Source organism: Eptatretus burgeri, chromosome 1 (genome assembly GCF_056783735.1).
Source record: "Eptatretus burgeri isolate ZD-2024b chromosome 1, Ebu_testis_v1, whole genome shotgun sequence".
Taxonomy (NCBI): Eukaryota; Metazoa; Chordata; class Myxini; order Myxiniformes; family Myxinidae; genus Eptatretus; species Eptatretus burgeri.
This window is the reverse complement of record NC_140961.1, coordinates 45591655-45606654: the sequence shown is the minus strand read 5'-3', so window position 1 is coordinate 45606654 and position 15000 is coordinate 45591655. Positions and strand designations below refer to the sequence as shown.

The window sequence follows — 15000 nt, the reverse complement described above, 5'->3', positions numbered from 1 at the left end:
GGCTCCCAATCAACGATGCAAACCACGTAGTTATGGCAGGCGAGGCAGGCGGGCATTGGCAAACTTCGGGCACAATTGGGGGATGTCAGAACAAAGGTGGAGCGTTACTAAGATTATATCGAAAAGGTGCAAATTGGATTGGATGAGGGACAGCAGCGCGCGGACGAGCTTCAGAAAAAGTATGTGTGCTTGGAGTCACAACAATTGACCAATACAAAGAAACGAATTCAGGAGCTGGAAGAGGAAAAATGTGAACACGATTTGGAAGTAAAGCAACTAAAGAAATACGGTAAGAAAATGAACGAATTGTGGAAGGGAGAATGGAAAAAAGGTGATGAGGGCAGAAAGGAAAAATGGGAAAAAAAATTCTGAGTTACAGGAACACCAAAACAAAGAGACGGGATTACAAAACGAACTGAGGATGTTGAGAGAGGAAAGAAAGAGAACAGAGAATGAAACGCTAAGGAAGCACACTGTACAGATCGAACAGTTAGAAGCCAAAGCAAGGTTGGAGTGTGAGGAGGTGAGAGAGGAATTAGAAAGAAAAGCTTCTGAGTTACAGAAACACCAAAGCAGAGAGAGAGAATTACAAAACCAACTGAGGATGTTAAGAGAGGAAAGAACGAGAACAGAGAATGAAACGCTAAGGAAGCACACTGTGCAGATCGAACAGTTGGAAGCCAAAGCAAGGTTGGAGTGTGAGGAGGTGAGAGAGGAATTAGAAAGAAAAGCTTCTGAGTTACAGAAACACCAAAGCAGAGAGAGAGAATTACAAGACGAACTGAGGATGTCAACAGAGGAAGGAACGAGAATGGAGAATGAAACATTAAGGAACCACACTGTGCAGATTGAACAGCTGGAAGCCAAGGCCAGATTAAAGAATGAGATGCAAGAAAGTAGTGAAAGAAGAACGAATGAAACAGAAGAAGGAAATCAGCCAATTGAAGGAAACTACGAGATTGCAGAATGAGGAACAAGAGAGAAGGTGGAATAAAAAGCAAAAAGAGTATGAATTTGAAACTGAACAACAAAAGGAAAAAACAAGGTTGGAGTACGAAGAGATAGTGACAGAACAAGGAATGAAACAGGAAAGGGAGATTAACCAATTGAGGGAAACTATGAGATTGGAGAAGGAAGAACATGAGAGATGGTGGGATAGAAAACACAAAGAAAACGAGTTTGAAATTAACCGACTCAAGGAGAGAGCAAAATTTGAGTCCACAGAGATGGAAAAGCTCCGGAACGATAACGAACAGTTAGGGGGGCTCAGAGAGGAAGAACGACTCAAATGGGAAGGAAAATGGAGCCAGGAAGAAACGGAAATAATGAACAAGGATATAAAATGTATAGAGATGCGGGAGATAGAAAAAGTAGAGGACAGACTACACGATAAAGACGGGGTGAAAAACGAGCACACACACATGGAGGTAGTGGAGGACGATGAGGGGGAGCTCAGGGAATGTCTCGTGAACCGGTGCAAGCAGCCGGATAGCCTCCTTCAGGAATGGAGGGAGACGCTATGCTCCCTTGAAGCGGATCTCGACCAGGTGGGTCCGGTCGAGCTTTGCGAGGTAGAGGGGGCGAGTGCTGTTGACGGGTGCACACGAAGCTTGGGGGGTATGAAGGCCTCGGTAACCCTTGTGGTGACGCAATTCCCCAGCGTGGTCGTCCCGGTGTGTCTGTGTACGAGTGAGCCAAAATACGTGCTGGAATGCACGCATAGCGTGAATGTTATGGCATGTGTAAGCAATTCCCCGTGTGCGAGAGATATGGTGTGCCTGGTAGCGAGTGTGCCGAAATGCGTGCCTTCCAACACGCCGTGTGTAAAGAAAACACCAAGGGTGGAAGGAACAGCGTGTGTGAGAGAGACCGCGTGTGTGAGGTGGCGGTATGAGAAGGAGATGGCGGTTAGCATACGGGAGACCGCAACCGCATGTCCTAGTGTAATGGTGAGGTGTGTGAGCGTCGTGGCACGCAGGAGTGTGCGCGTTGAATGGCAACGACGACTGCGACAGATGAGGGACAAAAGCCAGGTAGCGGCCGTAGCTGTTTTGAGCACCGTTCCGGGTTTGCACAGCAGTGAGCGCGGGGTCCATGCTGTGCTACGCACGAGGCCGCCACGTGCGCGCCTGCGGGAGTGAAGCCCGGTCCGTAAATGCCGCGGTGGATTCGAGCCGACCCCGCAGACGGACAGAAGGTAGGCTGGATAATGGATTTGGACCGGACGGGTTATCTGGGTGAGTGTGTGTGTAAAGCTCCATGTGGCCTGCGTTGCACGTTCTGTTCGCAGAGCGTGCGAAGCGGTTTCCCCGATGCGTTATGCGTACCCCGGCTTGCGTGAGACATCGAGCAGGCTCGGGGTGCGAATGACGTCATCGGAGATTCCGCGGCGCGGGTTGCGGACGGGCAGAGCACATGTGCTCGCGTGGGGAACCCCTCGAACGCGGGGCTTGCTTTGGGATGCGCAGTGACGTCGTGGCTGCATGGTTGAAATCCGGCAGAAGGGAATCCCTGCCGGATGTTACCGTCCAAGGGGACGAGAAACAAGAACAGCTGCCTGGACGTCACGGGGAAAGAGCGCAGACTGTGAGTTGCCGCGCTGGTGTGCGCAAGAAGAAGAAAAAAAAAAGTAAAGCAAGCCTCGCTTCGGGTGAACAGGATTCCCTGGGCAAGGGGTGGAAGACCCCCGTCAGGGGGCACAGGAAGTATTAGTTAGGAGGATGGGTTAGCGATAGTTTGACTGGCTTCATGGGGACATGGGTTGTTCCTCATGGAGCCCGTGGAATGGATTAATTAGAGGGATTTCAGTTTAGATTGAGGAAATGGGAATTTTTTGGATTTTCGGAGACACGGACAGACTGGAAATGTGTAGTGGAGACGTAGCTTAGCTACGTAGAGCAAAGGGAATGTGCATTGATATAAGGGATGATGAGGGAGCACGAGTTAGTTCGGGGATTTAGTTAGAAGGATGGCAGTATAGAGTGTTGGTGTGAGTTGTGAAATGGAAAGTGCGTGAGGAATGAGTGTGGAACAGTGGGCCCAAGTGTGCGAGTGGAGCGAATGTGGTATGCATGGTGCGATGACTGATTGGGGGAAGGAGTGATTCCCACCCAAGTGACCCCAGGGTCAGTTTAATGTTAGTTTGTGGGTTATTCAAATTTACTAACAGGAGGTCATTTTGTTGGTGTCGGGAGAAGGCACAAAACCCGTTTGGAGGGGTGCAAGAGTTCATGGACCGGCTGGGAGCGTGGCTGTGGAAAGGTGAGTTTTGTTTCGTGGGCACCCCGGGCACCGGACTAGTCGGCCAGAGTAGGCCAACGGCCCAAGAGGGGCCGGGTTATTGTAGTGGGCACGGGCAGCCCGTCGGAAACGGGACCTGTAGCGGCAGAATGCCACAGGGGTAGTGTTGTGGGCACAGGCGACCCTCGGAAAGGGACCCGGGGCATCAACACACCACGTGGGCATCGGAGGGGGGCAATGCCAGAGAGGGCAACCCCCCGCATTGTCGGGAGCAGCTCGGCTCGGAGGCAGCCTGCGGACCTGGGGGTGCCATGGTTAGAGTTCAGTAGAGGGGGAGTTCCTGACAGTTGAGCCACGCTGCCCAGCTCGGAAATTGTGCGAGAGCATGAATGAAAATTTGAGGGCAAGGCCCAAATTTATAATGGACACCAACACAGGCAACGGGAATCATGGTTTTTAGAACCGATAGTTTTAAAGTGTGAGGCATTTTTGGAAAGCCCCGGGGTAGTTTCAGGTGTAATAAATGTTCTGGTAGTTCGGAGATGTACCCCTTCGCTCATTGTAGGCCGCTGGACCCACCTTGGTAGATCGCTGAACTCTGAGGAGGCCATTCTGAGGCTTTGTTGGGCCTCGAGACAGGACGCTAGTCTCTCCCTATTCCCCTCCAGAGAGGGAACGTAGGGGTTGGGAGTAGGCTAGGTTGACAGGATAGGTTAGAAGGACAGAGACGAAAAAGGGGGTGAGGGAGACAATTATAAAAGGGAAATAAAAATAATAAAAATAAAGCGGGGCAAAATTTTGTTGTGTTTTGTGGCAAATTAAGGGAGTGGGTATGGACAGAGACAGGCAAAGGCAATAGAGTGGGGGGAGACAGTAGGCGAGGTCCGAGCCTGCCCTCAGAGCGGCCGACACCACCGCACTCCTTCCAGACCTGATGGAACCGCACCAGAGGCCGGCCAGCTTCATTGCCGGCCTGTTGTGCTGCAGCCGCCTGTTCTGCATGGACTTGCATTGCCATGCCTCGTTTGCCTGCCTCTGCCATGACCCCATGCCTGCTCGCCCTTGTTTGCGTTTGCCCGTGTCCATCCATCACCATGTGCGCCAGGAACATCCAGTTTTGCAAGGACTGCCCTGCAGGCAGCCCGTGCATCCATCATGCTCATTTGTGTTTTGCGACCATCTCCATCCATTCCCCTGGATCAATGAACTTTGAAATGACTTTTACCTTCTCCCCTTTCACAGATCACAAGTCCTGGGCCATGGTTAAGTAATCGATAAGTTGAGTGAAAATTGTAAATACGTGGAACCTCACCTGCATGTTTGTTTTAGCGCCGGCAATTTTAGTTAAGTTGTCCGAATGAGTCTGAGAGTTTGTTCAGTGAGTTACGCAGTGCATTCGGTTAATTATTTTTGGGACACGTATAAAGAAATGTTGCACTCAGGGATCCGAAGGTAGAACGTACGAGGGTAAAACTTACAAATGCTGGTCACAAGAAAATTTGACGACTCGGGACGAGTCTGCAAAAAGGGGAGGGGGTAGTGTGACGAATTTGGAATTTGATTGCACACAACATACAGGTTCCTTTAGGCCAAGGTCACATTTGCTCTACGGTGAGGATACGGCGGCCGTACGCCCTCTGAATTGACAGAAACGTGCGGCGGCCGCAGAGAAACTGAGGTGGCCTCAGGGAGGCCCTACGCCGTTTGGATATATTTTACAGGCCGTAGGGGCGCCGTGGAATTATAGCGCGGAGTCCCGGAGTTACAACTTTTTTCATTTTTACGTTCGCCGCAGCAATTCGACAAGCCAAGCTATGATGTAGATGTGTTCCACGTCGACCGTTCGTAGGGCGTACGGTGGGCTTGCGTTATTCGTGTGGCTGCCGTAAGCTCTTCTCAATGAAAAATGAATTTTCCCAACCCCCAAAAAAATACGGCGGCCGCACTATCTCCACGGTCGCCGTACGGTGGCTTTGCGGTCTATGTGACTACCTGCAGGCAACGCAGGGTCGACGCACGGTTCCCCTACGCCTGCCGTGCACCTACGTAGGCCTCCGTGGCAGTCTACGTCGACTGTGCGCTACCGCTAGAGATCGGAGTATAGGTGTTTGCCTATACACAGTGGTGCCCCCCCAGAATCCCAATTTAATTAGTTCCAGGAGGCTGTTCGGATTGCAAAAAGTTCGGATTCCAAAAATATTTTCCCAATAAGAAATAATGGAGTGAATTAATCCGTTCGTGGACCCAAAGAAAACCCACTTTCAAGACACTTTAAACTGAAATTCCCCATGTTAAAGGTAAAATAAGATGAGTAAATGACCTTCGGTGGTGGTGTATTGTATGTAAACTGGTACAATCACCACATCCAAAGGTCCACACAGGCTCAAGCTTCGTCCTGGGTTCCGATCGCTCGCGCACTCTGCGAGAGCGCTGCCCCCAGGGCAGCTCATCAAACATGATGCCGCAGAACCACAATCACTTTCATCAAATGCATCGGGCTGACGTAATCATGGATGTTCCAAATTACAACTGGTTTTGCTGTGAAATTCAATCCTTGCCCGACAGTCCATCACACCATGTGATCGGATTGCTTTTTTGTTATTAATTAAAACACAAGATGATTAAAAAAACAAACATCACAAATGAAGGTGAAACACAAGGTAAGGCCGAAGTCACATTTGGCTCGGCGGTCGGAGGGTCTACAAAATGTACGGGCACGAGCAATTATAAAGCGGCCGCAGTATTTCCACGGTCACACAATGTAGCAGTCACATATGTTTTTATTTTTCTGGGAGCTGCACGGCGTATTTATAAATTGTGGAGACCGAAAACGTGGGGGTGCCGTACAGTCTTTGATTTGATGTCGCACGGTGACCTTAGGGCGTTCCTGCAACGGCCATAGAATTTTCAAGGCAGACGCAAGGTGCCCGCAAGGCGACCGCAGAGGGACCCTAAGCTGAACGTGCGGCCAGATGGATGGTCACGAATGGGTTAATTTTTTTTTTTTACCAGTTTTTTGTTTCGGCTTGTCGAATTTCTACGGCGAACGTAGAAATGAAAAAAGTTATAACTCTGCGTTATAATTCTACGGCGACCTTACGACCTGTAAAATATAGCCATACGGCATAGGGCCACCCTGAGGCCACCTCAGTTTCTCTGCGGCTGCCGCACGTTTCTGTCAATTCAGAGGGCGTACGGCCGCCGTATCCTCACCGGAGAGCAAATGTGACTGAGGCCTAAAGTATCGATCGATACACGAGAGATGCTTTCACGAGGACTTCCACTGACGAACTGAATGAACAAAGCGTGAAGATGCGGCTCGAACAGGTGGGGGAGACACGTGAACAAACATGAACGCTTCGTTGTGTTCGGTTTTTTAAAATATATTAGGTTTTTAGGGCAAAATTTTCTCGAAAAAAAATTGTTCGGATTCCAATTTGTTCAAACAATGGGGCGTTAGGATTCTGGGGGCACCACGGTATATCATAGTGAGAGCATATTCAGTTATATATATTGTTATATTTATATTTCAGTAAAAGAAGAAGAACTGGTATATATTCCCACTCGTTACCATCCGTCTGGCCACACGTTCGCCTTAGGGCCCCCCTGCGGTTGCCTTGCAGGCACCTTGCGTCTGCCTTGAAAATTCTATGGCCGCTGCAGCGACGCCCTGAGGTCACCGTGCGACATCAAATCAAAGACCGTACGGCACCCCCACGTTTTCGGTCTCCACGATTTCTAAATACGCATGCGGCTACCCGAAAATTAAAAACATATGTGACTGCTACATTGTGTGACCGTGGAAATTCTGTGGCCGCCGTATAATTGCTAGTGGCCACATATTTTGGAGACCCCACGGCCGCCGTGGCAAATGTGACCGAGGCCTAAGTCAGCAATGTCGAGAAGTGCTTGTTCCCTAGATAGCTCACCTTCCATTGTTCAAATGTTCAGAAATCGATTGGATGCACTGCGGATCGATTTAATAGATAGGGAACGAACAATGGAGACATCCCTCCCCCTCTTCTGGGAAGAGCAAGAAGAACCCTGCCCCTGCCGTCCCGTGACTCATGATGTCAACAACTCCCTCCCACCCGTGGCTGAGCGGGGGAAGGAGCACGAGGGCACGAGTCATGAGTCACGCTGGGAGCGGGGGAAGGGCGGGAGAAGGATAAGAGGAGATCTTTTCTTTTGTTTGTGGGCAGAGTTGGAGAAGGGAGTTGAGGGGAGTCGTTCAGCCGACCGTTGGGTCCTGCTTGGCTTGCGTTCGGGTTGAGGCCTTCGGAAGCTTTTTGCATCGGCTGGCTCAGTGAGCTTCGGCTGAGGCCTGGCTCGGGAGGAGGCTTTTTGGAGGCTCTTTGCTTTGATGGTTCCGTGAGCTTCAGATTCTGCTTGGCTCGGGAGAGCTTTCTGCTTCAAGCTGCCCTGTTTGGAAGGAAGTTAAGCCGGTCGCTCGGCTCGAGCTGCGAGTGGTGGCTTCTTCTTCTTCTTGGTTCATGGAGCTCTGTTCTCCATTTTGGTTCCCAGCTTGGTGCGACTCATCGACCTCTTCGTGGAGGTGGTTTCTCGGGGAAGTGATGCATCGACGGGAAGGATCGGCGCCTCACCAGCACGTGTTGAGAAGCGCGGAAGGATTCGTGGGAGCTCGGGAAGGATCGCAGCTCATGGTGATTGGATCCAGCTCGCTCTTGCAGGAGCCCGGGTCCAAACAACATGAAGACCACACGAGGTGGAGAGGTTCGAGATAAGTTCTGGGTTTCAGCTCACCTGTCCTCCGAGCTGAAGGTCGTTATTAAAGGCCTCTGCCACCATTTCTTGGGTGTGTGTGTGTGCGTACGTGTGTCCGTGGGCCCGTCTAATAAGATGGAACTGCTGTTAAGTGCAAGTGACTGTACATAATAAGTAGACGGTTGTAGTTCTTTTTTCGTGCTTTTGTTGCTTGTATAATTGCATCCGTCTTTTGCCTTGTTTAATTGCATACATGCTTTATTATAATAAATGTCCTTGTGTGAATGTAAACCTGTTCGTTGCGTCCATTCCCTCATTGAACTGTCCCATCTTGCACTCGGAATATAGTTGGTTTTTAAATAGCAGGTAAAGTGATCGGGTCCAAAGGGACTGCGCGATAATACCCCGCTCGGTTATCCCAAAAGGAAGCGAGCTGCTTAAGCGGCTCGTTTCCAAGCGGTCCCGTTGAGGTACAATCTCTCGGTAACCTACCCGCGCGAATAATTAGGTAAATCGAAGATTTGGCGATCGGACCCTGTAGCGCAGGTAGAGTGCGGACAAGGTTGTGGTGTGGTTAAAAACACACCCGTGGCTGGTTTCCGGCATTGATCCGGAAAGCCTCGACTGGATTGTCCGTTCGGTGGGCGAAGCGACCGCTTTTGGTTAGACGCGGACGTTCGCACGCCGGTGGGCGGGAATTCTACAATATATATATATATATATATATATATATATATATATATATATATATATACACATATATATATATATATATATATATATATATATATATATATATACATATATACATATATATATATATATATATATATATATATATATATATATATATATATATACATATATATATACATATATATATATATACATATATATATATATATACATATATATATATATATATACATATATACACACACACGAGGTGTGTTCAAAAAGTAGCCAACGTTAATTTTTCATGCGTAAACAAATGAAGCTCGGGAGGCGTGGTTTGGTGCACGCAAGTAGGCGATCCTAATTAGTATGCGTGAATATTTTCCCGCCTGCAGAAGCTGTCAGTCGCTGACAGACCGCCGATGAGTGAGGAAGTGCAAGTGAGCACCGTCGGATTTTCATTTTTGACAAAATGACGGATCACTGTGGTCTCATCGCCAGTGATCACTGTGTTGAAGAAGTTGGGATCGCTGTTCACAGTCTCCAACATGTCCTGTGCGATCTCCAAACGGAGTTGCTTCTGCTCGATCGTTAGCAGCTTTGGCACGAACTTCGCTGAGATTCTCCTTAAGCCCAAATCATCAGTCACAATGGAATGAACGGATCCATTGCTGACGCCCGCCTAGTCTGCAAGTTCTCTGATCGTGATTCGACGATCCTGCATCAACAGGGTCCTCACTTGGTCAATGACGATGTCATTTCAGGATGTTGAGGGCCTACCAGAACGTGCTTCACTTTCCACTGATGTGCGACCATCTTTGAAGCAGTTATACCACTCTTTTATCTGTGTGGTGCCCATTGCTTCGTTCCTGAAGGCCTGTTGAATCTTGTGGATCATTTCCACTTGGGAATCACCAAGCTTTACACAAAATTTGATGCAGTGGCGTTGTTCAAGTTTTTCCGTCATTTTGTCAAAAACGAAAATCCGACGGCGCTCACTTACACTTCCTCACTCATCGGCGGTCTGTCGGCGACTGACAGCTTCTGCAGGCGGGAAATATTCACGCATATGAATTAGGATCGCATACATACGTGCACCAAACCACAACTCCCTAGCTTCATTTTTAAGGCCCTGTCACACCTTGATGATTTAGCCAACGTATGCCTGACGTGTGCAAAATTGGGCTAAAGCACCGGCACACGTCGAATACCTTATGGGTAAGTTTGTATACGTTAAGAGCACGCTGGCATACGTCGTAGAACGCTGGCAAGCGTCGTAGTTCAAACGTCGTAGCTGTTAGACAAATTTTCCATGCTTGAAAATTCCCGACGTATGCCAGCGTATGACTCACACGTTCCGCATAATGCTGGCCATAAGTTGTCAGCACGTTACGCGATCGTCGACACGTCGACACATGTTACTTGAAAGTTACTCATAAGTCGAACACGTCGAGGTAATGTTTCGTGTACCCGAAACTTATTTCTCACTTATGAGTAACGTGTTGTCGGTACGTTATGGGATCGTTGACACACGTCGACACACGTTACTTGTAAGGTACTCACAAGTCGAAACACGTCAATGTAAAGGCCCGGTCACACATTGACGTTTTAGCCAACGTATGCCGATTTTTGAATTTTTTTTCTAAAACGCTGGCACACGTTGAATACGTTATGGGTAAGTTTTGATAACATTGAGAGCACGCTGAAAAACACTGCCATACGTCGTTGTACGTTGGCTTTAAACGTTGTACTTTTTGGTTGTCCTCCAATTTTTTCATGCTTGAAATTTCATGACGTATGCCGGCGTATGACTCACACGTTCCGCTACGCTGGCCACAAGTTATATGCACGGTCTGCGATCGTTGACAGACGTCAACACATGCTACTTGTAAGTTAATCATAAGTTGAGACACGCCGAGGTAATGTTTAGCGTACCCGAAACTTATTTCTAACCTATGATTAACGTGTTGTTGGCACGTTACGCGATCGTTGCCACACATCGACATACGTTACTTTTAAGTTACACATAAACTGAAAGACGTCGGTATAATGGATCGTCCTTGCATCAGCGTCCACGGCCACGGCCAGGACACTTATTTGCAGCATTCTTCAAACTTTTCTTCGGCATGACGAGGATGTTCACACTTCGATGTCTCTCTTGGCTATGATTCCAATTGTCCATCGGCAGCGTCTATTTAAAATAGTCGAGTTTGAGCGTTTTAACACGTTCAGAAGAAACGCTTCAAATTTCCAAACCCCAGCGTCAAAAAACAAAGGCGAGTGACAGCAATTTAAATCGTTCATTGTAAACAATGAAAATAGCTGAGTGGTACCGTTTAAAAGTCGTTGAGTGTAAAAAAAATCCAATTGTTGAGCGCAAGCATCTACTTTCAAGAGTGGGGTTTGAGCGATTTAGCACGTTCAATAGAAACGATTAAAATTTCCGAGCGCCAGCATCAAAAAACAAAGGCGAGTGACAGCAATTTAAATCGTTCATTGTAAACAATGAAAATAGCTGAGTGGTACCGTTTAAAAGTCGTTGAGTGTAAAAAAAAAAATCGAATTGTTGAGTGCAAGCGTCTACTTTCAATAGTGGAGATGCAGCCATATAAATCGTTGAGTTTATCATTTAAATCGTTAAATTGTTAAACGCAAGGACGATCCATCATAACCCACACCCTCCCCCTCACACTCACCTACTACTGCCAACATGAACAAACTACTACTAATACTAATACTGATACTGTTACTGCTGACATGGACATCGACTCAAAAAGGACTTGAAAACACTGTTGGGTTCCCCTTTTATGAGCATCATTTTTATATACCAATTCCCAAAACCGCTGGGAACACGTCTTTATATGGCAGTTGTAAGCTAGAAACACGTTAATTTATTTTTTTTTGTCGACCGGAAGACGTCATTGGAATACGTCTACATACGTCGATGTGTGTTGGGACGACGTAAATAATTGGTTCAAAGCACGTCAAACATAAGTTAGAAATAAGTTTCGCGTAAAAAAGACATTACCGCGACGTGTTTCAACTTATGAGTAGCTTAAAAGTAGCTTTTGTGGACGTGTGTAAGCGTCCACATATCGTGTGTACAACTTATCCCCATCGCATGCGGAACGTGTGTCATACGCCGAGTACGTCGTAAAATTTTGAACATGTTTAAAATTTCTTGACGTACTCTACTCACTACGACGTATGATAGCATACTTTAGCGTTCTACTCACGTATACCAAACTTACTCATACCGTATTTGACGTGCCCCAACGTTTTAGACACATTTTTCTTAGGTCGGCATACGCTGGCAAGATCGCCAAGGTGTGACCGCGATGTTGACACTTCCATTTCTCCGGCAGTTATGATTCGAATCGTTGTGCGTCAGCCTTTTAATAGGCTACGTCACGACATCGTCGGCGATGCGTGCAACGAGCTATGCCTAAGTTAGACTATCGTTGGGCATCGGTTGTGTAGGCTGACAACAGGTTCAGAGTTCGTTGGTATAAGTTATCTATAACACAACGAAACGTTCTGTGTCCGTTACCAATGCGTTATACATAAGACCAAGTCGCTATGAATACGTCCGAATCTTTCAAAAAAACATCAAAAGTTCAACGTAAGCCAGCGTTTTACATACATTTTAATACGTTGCCATCGCTGGCTAAAACGTCAAGGTGTGACCGGGCCTTTATGGTCAGCGTCAGTGTTCCAGACTCCGTGTTTTTTTTTTATTTTTATTTTTTTTGTTTTTTTTTCCTTCGGTATGACGGTCATGTTGACACTTCGATTTCTAGTGCAGTTATAATATAATGTAATTAAAAGGTTGCCGCTCAACGATTGAAATCATAACCGTCATACCAAAGAAAAAAAAAACAGGGAGTCTGGAACACTGAAGCTAACCATTATCTTGACGTGTTTCGACTTATGAGTAACGTACAAGTAATGTATGTCGACGTGTGTCAACGATCGCGTAGCGTGCCTCCAACTTTTGCCAGCGTATGCGGAATGTGTGTCATACGTCGAGAAATTTTCAAGATGCTGAAAATTTCTCGACGTACTCGGCATAAAATGACGTATGCCAGCATACTACGACGTATGCCAGCATGCTCTTAACGTATACAAAACTTACCCATAACGTATTCGACATGTGCCAGCTTGGTTCGGCAAATTTTCATATGTCGGCATACGCTGGCTAAAACGTCAAGGTGTGACAGGGGCTTCACACTTCGATCTCTAGTGCGCTTATGATTTGAATCGTCGAGCCACAGCCTGTTAATAGCCTACGCCACGTGATTGTCGGCGATACGCTGCCGCGCTATGCATAAGTTAGACTATCAATGGGCATAGGTTGTGAACGCCGACAACACGCTCAGCATTCGTTGGTACAAGTTATCTATATGTGATTAAAACGTTCTATGTATGTTACTAATACGTTATGCATACGTCCAACACGTTATTATACGCCCCAAAAATAAATAAATAAAATTTTTGATACCTTGCCATACGCTGGCTAAAACGTCAAGGTGTGACAGCGGCTTTACGCATGAAAAATTAAGGTTGGATACTTTTTGAACACACCTCGCATATACATATTGTTGCGGTTCAAAGAAATCGCATGCGTCTGAGGCAATGGCACCCAAGATACAGTGATCTCCAGGCAGTCATTCCGTTAGTCTTCGTGCAGTCAGATCTTCCCCTCATGTCTGTTCCAACCCTTTACTTTTAGCCATGGTACAAGCCAAGCAAGCAAGCACACACACCATGCAAAATGCGATGAGCAATAAGCACACTACGACGCTTCCCATGGCTTGCAACCAACAAACTTCCTCTGCTATAAACACGACACACTGTACAGCACACGCACGGCGCGCCATTATTTCATACAAATCTGCGTGCCAATTTCCAACGGCATCTCACCTTGCTCACCACAATATCACCGTTCAAACACCAACACCTCCTACACACGGGAAAAATATTCCAGCACCTCATCGTACCTCAGTATCGATACAATTCGCCACTAAACAGAGGTGTGCTGCATAACTCAGGCTGAACTCAAACCGTGTGATGCAGAGACGAGCAACGGATGTCAACAGCACCAACCGCATCTCGCCGGGATTGTCCCTGGTGAGCACGCGAGATTGATACGACCCTCGTCCAGTCGCCAGAACATGGCAAGACGTGCGGCGAGAAGCGGTCGCGGGAAGAGCGATCCGGGAGTTTGGTACAGAGCTCTAGACCGTGTCACGCCGCCGGTCGCTGTGGCCCAATAGAGAAGCAGGATTCAGGTCACAGCGTGTCACTTCGGGTAGTCACCCCATCCTTCGCCTGAGGCTTATAAAACGCGGATCTCAGAACTGTTCGCCCTCTTCTTCAACTCTCGTCTTCGCCACGTTATTCTCTGCTCATCTCGGCTCTACGTTGGCTGCTCCTCGTTGCCTGTCCTTCACTGGCTCTTCACTCGTGGTTTTGAAGTGGAAGAGAGTGAAGGTTGCTTTCAGAGGGAGGGGAGACGATGCCTGGTGTTGGCTTAATGGATAGGGTGGTGGGCTTGGGATTCTAGGATCCTGAGTTCAAATCCTGCTCAGCTGTTGAATTAATACCAGGTGGGGTTGACTCTGCCTGTCATCCTTCCGAGGTCGGCAAAAATGAGTACCAGCTTGCTGGTATCCTGTGTTGGAGTGGCGACCCATCCATGATTGTGCCCAGGAGACTGCTGAGGTAGCACCCACGCTCTGCAAAGTATGGTCCCAATGGATGGATGTGTATATATATATATATATATATATATATATATACATATACATATATACATACATATATATACACATATATATACACATATATATATACATATATACATATATATACATACATATATACATATATATACATACATATATACATATATATACATACATATATACATATATATACATACATATATATACATATATATATATATACATATATATATATATATATATATATATATATATATATATATATATATATATATATATACACACACACACAATACACACACACACACACACAAATGATGCACCTCTCACTGTGATTGGTGATGTCAGATCATATTTGGAATCCACAAGTGCCATCTGCCACATTGACACATCGTGTTTCACCCACCGATCACAACCAGAAAGCATCACCATTGTTTATAAGCAGCCGGGAGTTGTACTAATGGGATTATTGAAATTCCCTGAACAAATGCCATGATGATACCATCACAACTGCAAACCCAGAAGAGCCTTGAGCAGTACAAGAATACCAGCTAAAGTCAAATACTATCAACAAGCAGATGAAAAGTGAAGCTACCAATCAGTTCCGCCCTTA

General features: G+C 46.9%; 1 protein-coding gene across 7 annotated transcripts in view; it reads right to left on the bottom strand.

Annotated features, from left to right (window-relative positions):
- Positions 1-15000, bottom strand: part of LOC147034379 (zinc finger Y-chromosomal protein 1-like) — a 139281-nt gene that overhangs the window by 75706 nt on the left and 48575 nt on the right. The gene's annotated exons all lie outside the window — the stretch shown is intronic.